The sequence below is a fragment of the Dermochelys coriacea genome, chromosome 2 (assembly GCF_009764565.3).
Source record: "Dermochelys coriacea isolate rDerCor1 chromosome 2, rDerCor1.pri.v4, whole genome shotgun sequence".
Lineage (NCBI taxonomy): Eukaryota > Metazoa > Chordata > Testudines > Dermochelyidae > Dermochelys > Dermochelys coriacea.
Genome location: NC_050069.1, coordinates 131,451,961 through 131,466,430, shown reverse-complemented (window position 1 = coordinate 131,466,430; position 14,470 = coordinate 131,451,961). Strand labels below are relative to the sequence as shown.

Here is a 14,470-nt window from a genome sequence, read left to right as displayed (position 1 = left end):
AAAGGCCCTGATGACACTACACAGTGCTTAACACTGGTAGTTATCCAAGTACTCTGAAGGTGAATAAACATTATATCCATTTTACAGTGGTGGCACTCAGCCACGGGGAAGTTAAGTGATTTGTCTGAGCTCACTGAGTGACTTGGTGGCAGAATCAGTAGGAAAACCTAATTCCTAGCCCCATACTCAGTCCTTTACTTCTCAGACACTGTAAAGATACCCTGATGATAATACGGTTTTGTACAAACTCAGTGAGATACACAACAATAAACATGCCTCCACCCTCCACTAATGAGTTTGGCTGGGTTGTTCCCAACTAGATTGACAAAAATATGTGGTCAAGAAATGTCCCCAGGTGGTCAAGAAATTCACGTTCGTTCAAACCAATAGCAGGAATCAATTCCATAACTGAGAGCTGTTCACTGAAAATGCCTTTCTCCAGTCTCCAACTACACAAATCTAGGAACTGTGAGAGAACACCTTGGATGATTTCAGCTATTGCATTTGTATATAGGAGTGGCACACAAGGAGGAGACACATAAGGGATAGAAACACAAGCCACAGAACAGTCATTCAAGAGAGCTGGATTCTGTTTCTAGGTCTGCCACTGGCTCACTCTGATCTAAGGAATTTACAATTCTCTGCCACAATTTCCTCATCTGTAAACTAAAGACTAAGAAACTAGGACCTTAAGAATGGAGAAATCAATGGGTAACAGTTTATTATTATTTTTAAAATATTACTTTTCTTGTAGAGAAAGTCAGACACACAAAAATGGAAAGGAAAGAAAGATCAGCAAGAATAGTCCTTATGAAGTATAAGTCTAATCTAATATTTTCTTACATTTTGCTGTGCTGTCATTCCAAATTGGTGGTAGCAGTAGGAGTAGTGAGATGAAGATGCGGGGTGGCAGGGGGCAGTTGGTCATTCGAGGTGCAAGTGGAGAATTGTCTCTTCAGAGTGATCTGACACTCAGATTGAGGGCCTAGGTTTACTTCCTCCATCTCCAGTTTGAGCACTGAGTGCAATTGACTATGGTCTCTTCTTTAGGGTAGAATCAGTAGCAAAAGTCATCTATTTAGTGTATTCACAGCTGGCATATTTTAAGTACAGAAATATTTAAAAAATAATCAAGAAATATTCAAGAAACAAATGGCAAATTTTGAAATTGTCCTGAAAAAAAGTGATTGCTGAAATCTAATGATCTTGTATAATGTTAGATTGTTCCAGAACACTTACCATTAGTTTTACTTTCATTTTTCAGTGAGTCATTTAGATAAACCAATTATGTGTCATCAAAAGTCAATTCAGCTTCTAATTTACTTAATGAATAAAGCTTGCCAAGTGAACAATATCTATATCAACTCCACTAAACTGCTTCTTTTGAGCCCTTACAAACTAATGGAATCTAATCAATGAACAATTAAAATACCTCAGTTTCAATGATAGATCACAATGGAATCCCACTGCAGTTACATTCATATTTATTTTTGGCACAGTTAACTATTATCAGCATGAGGTCTCATTATCTCTGATAAGGGGACATAAGCATCTGCAATTCAAAGAACTGATTTGCATATAAGATTTATTTTTTTACTTGAATTACAAATCAGTATCCCGGGGTACTATCAATACATGAACATTTTAAATGTATGAATTCCAGGTATAAGTAAGAATTCTTACTTAAAACAATGGCATTTTTCATTGTTTACAGTAATTTATCACCATTCACACTGCTTGATTGTTGCAGTCTGTTCCTATTGATTTGTATGCTCTATCAGTCTGCTGTAGCTGTCTCTCATACATATTTTCATTCAGAACATATAACAGGAAAAGCTTGTTCTGACAGTCAACTGGATGGCTTCATTGCCGTAGCACAGCATGAAACATAGGACACTAAAGGTTTTTATTTGACCTCATGCCTGAATCCAAAATCTGAGTCATAAATATAAAGGGAAATGTAAACACCTTTAAAATCCCTCCTGGCCAGAGGAAAAACCCTTGCAACTGTAAAGGGTTAAGAAGCTAGGATAACCTCTCTGGAACCTGACCACAATGACCAATGAGGAGACAAGATACTTTCAAAGCTGGAGGGGGGAGAAACAAAGGGTCTGGGTCTGTCTGGGTGATGTTTTTTGCCGAGGACAGAACAGGAATGGAGTCTTAGAACTTAGTAAGTAATCTAGCTAGATATGCATTATATTATGATTTCTTTAAATGGCTAAGAAAATAAGCTGTGCTGAATGGAATGGATATTCCTTCTTTTGTGTCTTTTTGTAACTTAAGGTTTTTCCTAGAGGGATTCTCTATGTTTTGAATCTAATTACCCTGTAAGGTATTTACCATCCTGATTTTACAGAGGTGATTCTTTTTATCTTTTCTTCCATTAAAATTCTTCTTTTTAAGAAACTGAATGCTTTTTTCATTGTTCCTGAGATCCAAGGGTTTGGGTCTGTGTTCACCTATGCAAATTGGTGAGGATTTTTATCAAACCTTCCCCAGAAAAAGGGGGGTTAGATTTGGAAGGATTTTGGGGGGAAAGACGTTTCCAAACAAACTCTTTCCCAGTAACCGGTGTTAGATGTTTGGTGTTGGCAGCGGAAGTCCAAGGGCAAAGGATAAAATAGTTTGTACCTTGGGGAAGTTTTAACCTAAGCTGGTAAAAATAAGCTTAGGGGGTTTTCATGCAGGTCCCCACATCTGTACCCTAGCATTCAGAGTGGGGAAGGAACCTTGACACTGATTAACTTTGGAGGGTGATAATGGTCATTTGTTACACCAGTGTTGGCATATAACAACATTCACATTGGCCTCAGAACTTCAAGGAGTACCATATTCAGAGACATATGACATACAGAAAGGAGGTGGTTTTGCCCTCAAGGAATGTCACAATTTATAGTACATTTGATTTATCACCTGTTCCTGCAGGAAAAATACATTCTTACTATAGTGATTATTCTCCCATGACATCTTTCCCCTTTCCTATTACTCCATATATGAGGGCAAAAGTTAACAAAGGACCATGGATAACAGTACCATCTAATTCCCTACTCTGCTGTTTTTTCCTACAGTCAGTTTGAGTCAATCTAATTATCTTCTTGGACTTCCCTGTTGACCACATGCAAGAGAACCAGAAGGATTTGCTGATGATCACATTTGCTCTTCTGGGAATTCTTGTCAAATACAGAAGACTTGATTCTCAATTACACTGAGACCTCTTTGCACCACTTTACAGTGTAATGGAAGTGTAATGGGTCCTTAAAGCAAGGGATCAATATATATTTTTGTTTTTAAGACCTACCCACTGCACTGGATTCCATTTTCCCTGGGAGTTCAGTGCACTGAGCCAACACCCTACTAAACCGATGAAGACCAAATAAGATTCCTGTAGCACCAATTGGCTTATTTCTGTTGTAGTATCAAAGTTTCAATATCATCCTTTTGGGATATAAATCTTATGGTAAATAATTTAGCCTGAACTGAAAACTCTCTGTAGGATCAGACATCTGACTGCCAATACCTGTGTGACAGATCTTGTAAGATCTGGTGTGAGGAGGATTAATTCCAAGCCTGTGATAGTTGTACAGGAAGTGTGCCAGTATGGGGCCCACTTCCCCAGAGGGATTTCTGCAGCAAACTGTGAGGGGTATTAGTGTTATCTGTTAGCTAGTGGTCTGGTGACAACCATTTCACTAAGTGTTCCAGGAGGCAGTCTTGTTTACCTATCTATATAGTGAAAATACATAGTATAGAGGGTATGCATACATTTCTGGTGCAAGCTTAAGATGGTGGCATTATTCCAGAGGCCACAAACAAATTTGGTAGCTGTTGCAAAATGAGCATCAATAAAGCCCATATTCTATACCATCATGTACTCTGCACATGCCACATCCATTACAGAAGCTATTTTACAACTAGCAGGAAGATTGGTCCTGTGGATAAGGCACTGGATTGGGATTCCAGAGATCTGTGTTCATCTTTTGGTTCTGATTCATATCATATCATTCTGATTCATTCATGCATAACTGCAGGCGTGTCATAACACATATATGACTCAGCTGCCCATCTGTAAAATGAAATATACTTCCTTTCTCCCACCCTTTACCTTATCTATACTGAAATTTTACAATTTAAACAAAGCTCCTATCTGTAGCTCTGCAGGGCTAGGAGATATAAATCCATGGCCTCTTAAATAGGTTACATATAACAAAGTTGACCCACTAACTGAACCTTGCTTTGCTTCTGGACCTTGTGAAGATACTTAAATTCGATCATGGTGGATGTAGTCCACTCCCAACTGAGTTAATTTGGGCTTGAATAGGGACTGGGAGTGGCTGGCTTATTACAGAAGCAACTTTGCCTCTTCTGGAATTGACACCTCCTCATCTATTATTGGGAGTAGACTACATTCACCCTGATCAAATTGACCCTGTCAACACTGGTTCTCCACTTTTGAGGTAACTCCCTTCTCTTCATGTGCCAGTATATTTATGTCTGCATCTGTAATTTTAACTCCATGCATCTGAAGAAGTGGAGTTTTTACCCACGAAAGCTTATGCTCAAATAAATCTGTTAGTCTTTAAGGTGCCACCGGACTCCTTGTTGTTTTTGTGGATACAGACTAACATGGCTACTCCTTAATAATGAATGAGTTTTCTATTAGAGTGCACAACATTTAAGACCATAAATGATTAGGTCCCCACAGCTCAAAGTGCTAGTAGAAAAGTCTTGTACCCCACCAAGATTTCTACCCCTCCTGGGGGCTCATTTGGCATACTAAATCAGATTATGTAGTAGTGATGCCAGCTTAAAGTCTCTGTCTATACTACAGCTAGATTTTATTTTCTTTCCTTTCTGGAAAATGGTTGTCTCATCAAGTTCTTGAACGTGGCACACAACAAGGAGGTAGCAGCAAATCTAACAGTTGAGAAATCTCAGTTATTAGATATTACAGTCCATTCTGACCTGCTTAAAACAGTTACCTCTGGCACTGTACAGAATATGCTTCACTGTCTTTCACCACCAAAATGACGGCATTATCTTTGTCATGGCATTAAAGTCAAGTTGCACATATTGAGCTAATACTTTGACTAGCCTAATTTTGAATTGCATGATATTTCACACTGTGCCTTGTCATATCAATACTGTGGCTTATATCAGTGGTTCTCAGGACAAATTTTTTGGTGGCCTCAGTATGGTATTTACCTTCCCTTTATATTTATGACACGCCCCCCAAATCACAGCTAAGGTGAAACACTGGCTGGGATTTCTTCCTGGAGCTCTAGGAAAAAAACAGAGTTAATAAGACACATGCACCTCTAAATATACTACCAAGTATATAAAGACTAACAATATTTTCCACATCTCAAGGACAATTTTAACTAGTTGATTCTGGGAAACTTTCACAGCAGAGTGCATCAGCCATTTTGTTAGAAGCTCCTGAGATGTGTTGGATGTCGAAATCAAAATCTTGGAAAGCTAAACTCCACCGAATAAGTTTTTTGTTATTTCCCGTGGCAGTATGAAGCCACTGTAGCGCAGCATGGTCAGTTTGCAGCTGGAAACACCGTCCCCAAACATATGGGCGTAGCTTTTCCAGAGCGTGGACAATAGCGTAACATTCTTTTTCACTGACTGATCAGTTGCTTTCCCTCTCAGACAGTTTTTTGCTGAGAAACACCACAGGGTGGAATTCTTGATCCGGTCCTTCCTGCATTAAAACTGCTCCCACACCACACTCGGATGCATCTGTGGTTACTAGGAACGGTTTGTCAAAGTCTGGTTCCCTTAGTACATGGTCAGACATGAATGTCGCTTTAAGCTGATTAAAGACCTTCCAACACACTTCGGTCCATTGAACGGCATTTGGCTGTTTCTTTTCGGTTAGGTCTGTCAGTGGGCGGTGATTTGGCTGTATTGTGGTACAAATCGTCTGTAATAACCGGCCAAGCCTAAGAAGGATTGAACCTGCCACTTTTGGATAGCATCCACTTTGGCCTGTAGGGGGTTAATAGTTCCTTGACCCACCTGGTGTCCAAGGTAAGTCACTCTGTTTAGGCCTATTTGACACTTCTTAGCCTTAATAGTTAGTCCTGCCTCCCTTATGCGCTCAAAGACTTTTTGTAGATGTTCCAGGTGTTCTGCCCAGGAATCCGAAAATATGGCCACATCATCAAGGTAGGTGACTGCATATTCTCCTAATCCCGCTAGGAGACCATCTACAAGTCTTTGGAAGGTGGCGGGTGCATTCCGCAGCCCGAAAGGGGGTACATTAAATTCATACAGCCCGACATGGGTGGTGAAGGCTGACCTTTCCTTGGCGGATTCATCTAATGGTACCTGCCAGTACCCCTTGGTTAAGTCCAAGGTAGAGATGAACTGGGCCTGTCCCAGTTTCTCTAATAGTTCATCTGTGCGTGGCATTGGATAGTTGTCTGGGCGAGTTACAGCATTTAGCTTACGGTAGTCCACACAAAAATGTATCTTGCATCTGGTTTGGGAACTAGAACCACTGGAGATGCCCAGGCACTGCCAGAGGGGCGGATTACACCCATCTGTAGCATATCCTGGATCTCCCGTTCTATAGCGGTTTTAGCTTGAGGAGACACCCGGTAAGGTTGGACCTTAATTGGGTGAGCATTACCTGTGTCAATGGAGTGGTATGCTCGTTCAGTCAGTTCTGGGGTGGCTGAGAACGTCGGCGCGTAGCTAGTGCACAGCTCCTGGATCTGCTGTTGCTGCATACGCCCAAGGGTCATGGAGAGGTTCACCTCTTCCACGCCACCACCACTTTTCCCTTCATAGTAGACACCTTCAGGCCACTCAGCATCATCTCCTCCCTGGGCTGTAAACTGACAAACCTTTAATTCTCTGGAATAAAAGGGCTTTATAGAATTAATATGGTATACCTTAGGCTTTCGGTTGGAGGTGGGGAATGCTATGAGATAATTAACAGCTCCCAGGCACTCCTGGACCGTGAATGGCCCTTCCCATGATGCTTCCATTTTATGGGCCTGAAGCGCCTTTAAGACCATGACCTGGTCCCCTACTTTGAAGGAACGCTCTCTGGCATGTTTATCATACCAGGCTTTTTGCTCCTTTAGAGCATCCTTTAGGTTTTCTTTAGCAAGGGCTAAAAAGATTTGGAGGGTGTTTTGTAGGTTGATTACAAAGTCCAGAATGTTAGTTCCTGGAGAAGGTGTAAATCCCTCCCATTGCTGCTTCACCAACTGTAACGGCCCCTTAACCTCGTGGCCATATACAAGTTCAAATGGTGAAAACCCTAAACTAGGATGTAGTACAGCTCTGTAGGCAAAGAGCAACTGCTGCAACACTAGGTCCCAATCACTGGAGTGCTCATTTATGAATTTATGTATTATGGCCCCCGATATTCCATTAAACTTCTCCACCATGCCATTTGTTTGATGGTGGTAAGGAGTGGCAACCAAGTGATTTACCCTATGAGCTTCCCAAAGGCTTTCCATAATTCCTGCCAGGAAATTAGTTCCTGCATCTGTGAGGATGTCAGAGGGCCAACCTACCCTGGCAAAAATGTCTGCTAGTGCCTGGCACACACTTTTAGCCCTGGTGTTGCTTAGAGCTACTGCTTCTGGCCATCGGGTGGCAAAATCCATGAAAGTCAGTATTGACTAAATTAACTGGACACTTGAAAAGTCTGCTAAATCTGTCACCCTGTCCCAAATTGAGGAGCTTCAGACTGGTAAGAATTGACCTGGATATAACAATTTTGGGTAGCTCAGAAACTGGGCTGGACATGGAGAGACCACTAGGGTCAGGATTGGTAGTGTGGGTGGGTGGAGGTCCCCCTATTTTGCCTCTGTCAAGGTTCCTTCCCCACTCTGAACTCTAGGATACAGATGTGGGGACCTGCATGAAAACCTCCTAAGCTTACTTTTACCAGCTTAGGTTAAAACTTCCCCAAGGTACAAACTATTTTACCTTTTGCCCTTGGACTTCCACTGCCACCACCAAACGTCCGGGTTTATTTTTTGAGAAAGAAAAAACGTCTTTTGGAAACGTCTTTTCCCCCAAAATCCTCCCCAAAACCTTGCACCTCCCTTCCTGGAGAAGGTTTGGTAAAAAAAGCTCACCAATTTGCATTGGTGACCACAGACCCAAACCCTTGGATCTTAAGAACAATGAAAAACATTCAGTTTTCCTAAAAGAAGAATTTTAATGGAAGAAAAGGTAAAAAGAATCACCTCTGTAAAATCAGGATGGTAAATACCTTACAGGGTAATTAGATTCAAAACATAAAGAATCCCTCTTGGAAAAACCTTACGTTACAAAAAAGACACCAAAACAGGAATATCTATTCTAGTCACACAGCTTATTTTCTCAGCCATTTAAAGAAATCATAATCTAACACATATCTAGCTAGATTACTTACTAAGTTATAAGACTCCATTCCTGTTCTGTCCCCGGCAAAAGCATCACCCAGACAGACGCAGACCCTTTGTTTCTCACCCCTCCAGCTTTGAAAGTATCTTGTCTCCTCATTGGTCATTGTGGTCAGGTGCCAGCGAGGTTATCGTAGCCTCTTAACCCTTTACAGGTGCAAGGGTTTTTCCTCTGGCCAGGAGGGATTTTAAAGGTGTTTACTCTTCCCTTTATATTTATGACAGCCCCCTTGAGGAACAATCAGAGCACAAGCAGGTGATTGAGGCTGGAGCTGAAGTTCACTCTGGGATGACTAGACGGGCAAAACCTGCAAGGCCACAAGCTGAACATTAAGCCAGCTGCTCACCAGACCTTCCCCCTACAGTTATATATTTTCATATTGCTGTCAGTATTGCAATGCCCAATGAGTAACAGCAATTTTAGTCATATGACAACAAGAAGTCACCTCAAAAATATGAATGGGATTATTTATTGTACACAAGCCTTATAATTTAGTATACAACACCTCACCTCACAGCCAACTCATATTATTAATTAGCATAAGCAAGTTTTGTTGGAGAACTTTCTTGTATGGTTTATTGGTTTAGAGAACTCCTAGAAACCCCTCTTCAAATCCTTGCACGGTCTTCACAGCCTTTCATCTTTCCATGGTGCTGTAGACAGTGCACAGTTCAGAGTGAGGATCGTTCATCAGAGGCCTTAAAAGCAGAGTTCATCTTAGCATGCTGTAGACAACAATCTCACAGCACTTTTTCCTGTGTGGGCCTTGGTCAAGGAATCCCCAACTCCCCTTGCAGTGTGCTGATGTTCATTCTAGAAATGGGTTGCAGTATTCTCATGTATCTTCCCCTTATGTGTTTTTGTAAATTAAAATTGCCCAGGTACATCATTAACATTCAGGTACCCGAATACAATATAAGTAAACAGACTCTTCTGTTACAAACTCCATTTTTACTTTTAACGCACATGCTCCATTCAACCTCAGCTTTAATATATTAATCTAAACCTTAACATTCAAATTAGCTATACCAATAGACATTGTACATTGTCAAGAGTCCAATCTAAAATTATCTGCAGCCTGAGCATGGCTGGTTGTACACTGGAAACATTAAAAAGGCATTTATTATGGTGATGAGCTGTTAGTGTGTGTTTGGGTAGTCTGATGTCTGTATGGAGAAGTACTGACCTGAAGGAACTGTTAGTGGTGCATTTGTTGGTGATTTTATTTTTTTTTTTCATTGACAGCCAGCTGCAATTACCATTTCTATTGCAGTAGTGCCTAAAGGCCTCAGTTTGGTGAGGCCCCCATTTTGCTAGGTAATGCACCTACATATCAGCTGGATAGTTGCACTGGACCAAATGTATGTTAAGTGATGTATGAATTTCCTTATTTAAAGAACAGTTTGGGTGAGGGTTAGTATTGGTCACTGGATATTGAAAAAGCAAGGACACTTAACACTATTGCATAGGGGAAGCAGAGAGGACATCAGATATAGCTGGATTAGGCAAAGCTGTGGTCAAGTTACTTATTTCCACCAGTGTAAGGTCTAAAATAGAATCTGACACATTCATAGCACAACCAAGACACATTACAGCACAGCTGTTATGGCAGAAGTCAGCAGATAGAACTGTAATACAGTCTTATGAGTTCTCTCAATTTGAAAGAAAGTTTTTATTTCTCAAAGAAACAAGTATATTGTTTACATTGTTTGTTTTGTTATGTCAATAGAGAAGCTGTGGCAGACAGAAAAAGTAAAACAGGGAGAAAACTGCTATTTGGTAGCAGCTTATGGACTGTGGTTGGGATCTCCTCTTGATTCAAAAGTGGTAGTTCTACTGGCATTTTCTGCCCCTTTTCAAATGGAAGAGGGATTGCTCTTGACAAATGTGTCTTTAAAGACTCCAAGTTGTAGCGTTTTTTTTTCTCAGCTCCAACTGCCATGAGCGTCTCCCCATTGATCCTTGGATGATGTTTAAAGAGCTTAGGCCCCAGAGCTGAGCTGCAGCAGTCTGCACTGATGACTTGAAATCCACTCATGAAATGACAGAGGGAGTGAGACTTCAGTCTCGAATGCTTCAATGGCCATAGGCAATTCAGAGATCTGTTCTTATATAAGCAGCTGTTGCCATATTCTGGGCCCTTCAGCAGGCTCTGTGGGGACATTGTGGTATCAAGCTTGCTACAAAGCTAAAGATCTATAGAACAACAGTTATACCAACTCTTTGTACAGAAGTGAAATGTGGGCACTGAGGAAGGCTGAAGAACACCGGATTGATGTTCCTGATTCTCACTGTCTGTCAATTACTACATACACAGTGGCAGGATAAAGTCAGAAATGAGGATATTCAAAGCTGAATCCAGTAACCACCACCATCAGCATTGGTTTGATTTCAGCAGCTTTTTTGATATGCACCTATTATAAGAATGGAAGATCAACAAATTTCAAAGTGTGTACACCAAGGAATACACTGCACAATTGGTGATCATGTAGGTGTGAAAATCTCTGGTGGCACAACAAGATTTATATTCAATTTGTCCATCACTGGCAATCACGCTACCAGCTTGCCAGAGACAGATCTGAGTGACTCTGGATTTACAAAGAGGTCACATACCTCCTTTAGGATTTGCCTTGATGATAATTGGGACAGATCAGCTTCCCAAGAAACAGGCACCGGTATATGGAGTGAGTTTTCTGGCACATGTGGATGACAGCATGTGTGTTGTCTGCAATGTCCTCTGTTCCAGGTCACGTGTATGCAAAAAGCTATGCTTAGAATATATGCAAACACTCCATCACTGGTCTCTCCTGTACTAGCATGCCAGCTTGCAAGGCCCAAGCATTTTATTACCAATTGGCAAAGAGGGAACATGGGTGTGAGCATCAGGACACTGAATTCGGCAATTGAGGTGATTATGACATTTATAGGCCAGGTGGCAGCACTTGCCAAGGCTGTTGGCATCCGCTGAGCACTGATAGATTCATAGCTGGAAACCAAACTACTTCACCTGTATGTTAGCATTGCTCAAGATACGGATATGTTCAGTGTTTAGACTCTAAAATGCTTATAAGTCATTACATGCATTAATCTTATTTGTAATGTCTGTCTCCCATGCTATAAGATTTTGCTTTATAATTGTTTAAAAAATGTCTGCTTCTAAATTCTGAAACCAGGGGGGAATGATTCCGCTGCCCATCAAGGACTATCTAAACTAAATGGGCCATTGTGGAACATCATGATGCAAAGACTGGGTTAATGGCCCTTTCACACCCATGAAGGTGCTACATGCAAGAAAGCCTGTCCCATGAGCTTGAAAGCTGGAAGAAAGGTATAAAACATAGACAAAAGAAAATGTTCTCTCTTTGCTGTTTGGACTCTCTCAGGGCTGGAGCTTGGAAACAAAAGCAGAGATCCCCAGGGTCAACCTGGGTTAGCCCTAAAAGACATTCAGTGCTCACAGGTTACTAAATCTATCACCTTTTTGCACCACAGACTGTAACTCATTTGTGTATATATGTTGCTTGTTTTAACCTGTACATAACTCATTTATTTTTCCAAGTTAATATAATCCTTAGTTAGTTTACTACAGGATTGGCTACAAGCATCATCTTTGGTTTGTGGTCAAAGGTACAAAAAGTGATCAGGGGTAAGTGACTGGTCTCTTGTGACTGGAAGCAACCTGAATCTTTTGTGATCTTTGGTATATGGCAACCAACTATCAGTGAGTCCAACTTGCCTGGGTGATAAAATAGACTGGAGTGCTCAAGGGGACTGTCTGTGGCTCTCTGGTAAGATTGTTATGGTGCTTCAGGAATTCACACTTGTTACTGGGTTGGTGAAATGTATCGAACTTACCACCCATTTTTGGCAATCTGCCCTCAGGTTGGCACTCATGGTCATGAACTACTCCAGATAGTGATAATAACCTTGTGTTGGTATTGTGATATAATAAAATATAATCTGAGCAGAAGCTCGTGTACACACATTCCTGCCTTACATACTAAAAACCTTCAGGTGTCAGTCTCAGAAAAAGACAAATATAAGCAGGGAAAACATGGCAACCTTTCTTAGAAAATCAGTTGCTGTGGAAGCCATCAGAAGGGCAGAAGCCATTAAGTGATAAAATTAATGGATGATTAAAACTATTTAGCGAGTATCCAGGATACTAGTATTCTCTAGAAATGTCCTGTGTATATTTACTGATTCAAACTATATTTATGTTTTTCTTCATTTCCAGTTTATAATACCCAACTACCTTAGTATAGGACAAAGATCATTTCCTGGAAATTAATGAGTTAATGGCTCCAAACTATTGAGTGCTCCCAGATGATCATTAGCCTCCAGGAAATGCCCTAAAGCAAGGTTGTCATGACTTGATTCAGACTTTTTTGTGGGGTTTTTTTGTGAAAAATTCAAATGTTAAGTCAGTATATATAGCAAATATGACACATACAGAATTATCAAAGCAACAGTTCCATATAGCTGTCAATAATGGTAATCACATTAAAAGTTCAAGTGACAAGAAATGGAAATAAAATTTGTCTGCATCACCAAATACTGCAATATCAGTTATATGGTGAAACCTAACTCCATATTTTGGTTGATGAACATATGTATAATATCTTTAAATTCTTTAAAAGTAAAAGAGTTAGGGGACAAATTTCTTTGGTTTCAGAGTCTCACATACTACAAAAGTTTGGGCCGGGGGATGGTATGGTAATGTTGCTTTTAGTGAATGTGCAGGCCTGCTTATAAAATATCACTTTTAAGTGATATAAGAAGCAAAAGCAATTATGGTCTTGTTACTAAATATATAAAAGCCTAAACGGGAATGAAGTGAGGGTCAGAGTTCTTTCTTGGCTGTCTGGCAAGTTTTTGTAGACATACGCATTTTCTGTCTTGTTTTAATTTAAGCATTCGCTTAAACATATTAATAAACATTTTAATACTGAGTTATTTTAAATCAAAACCAAACATCAGTATCTCATCAGTCAATTCCCATCTGTTCCCAAAGTTTAGAAGACTCAGTTCTGCAATGTGCAGAACACTCTGGCTCCAATCCAGTAATCCAGCCGCATGAAAAGCAGAGCAGTCTCATTAAAATCAATAAGACCACTTGCACTGTCTGATTAGATTGGGGCTGTGGTGGTCAGCTCCGTGCAAGATAGAGCCCACAAAACACACCAGTCTTGAACGAACCACTGTCTCACTGTTCATAATATGCATAACTATCATGCTTTAATTAGCTACCATTGAGAGCAGACCGAAAAACATGCACTTGGTACAAATTGAAAGTACTTGTGACGGTCACTCCTGACCACCACTTGTCAACAAGTTGTTTCAAAAGGAAGAGACTTTTTTTCTCTGCGGACACCATTTCAAGTTTGCCAGCAACCTCTCTCCGTCTTCGACATTCACCTGTGAATTGCAGACTGAACTTTCTTGCTTCATCTATAGTGTAAGGATTCTAGTTACAACCGATGGCTATTTTTCATTTAAAAACCTTTCAGTCATTTCCACTGCTATTTAATATACACTTATAGTAAATCTGAATTCTCTCTACCTGATGCACCTGTCACTGTAATATCCAGGTAATGGTTACATAAAGATTCTCATCAAATTTTACTCAAAAATGTGGCCTACATTCTTCACTTCCCTTATCATAGCTGTGAAAAATGCTGGCAAGGTCTCTTCAGTGGCCATCTTCCAGGAATGCCTTACAGGGTCTTTTATGAGCATGATTATGCTGCCCCTCACCAACAAAGGCATTGAGATCAAGCTTCTTCTGAACTCAGATGGTAGGAAATGCCACTTCCCTAGGCCCTCTACCATGAGGTCTCTTCCTCTACCCCCTCAGTGTTGCCCTCTACCTGGAACTGTCAGTAGCAATGAAGAAACTTATTTTATTCCAGGGCCATATTTTTTTTCCAGCCAACATGTCCCAGTGGTCCAGCAACAGCATGACATAGGGTCAGGAAGAGCTAAATTAGGATACGCAGAGGGGCTTCAGCAGGGTGAAGGTAGCTTGTTACATGAGTGCGGCCTCTCA

General features: G+C 40.7%; 1 long non-coding RNA gene across 2 annotated transcripts in view; it reads right to left on the bottom strand.

The window, feature by feature from the left end:
- LOC119852118 overlaps positions 1-14,470 on the bottom strand; it is a 50,866-nt gene that overhangs the window by 13,228 nt on the left and 23,168 nt on the right. The gene's annotated exons all lie outside the window — the stretch shown is intronic.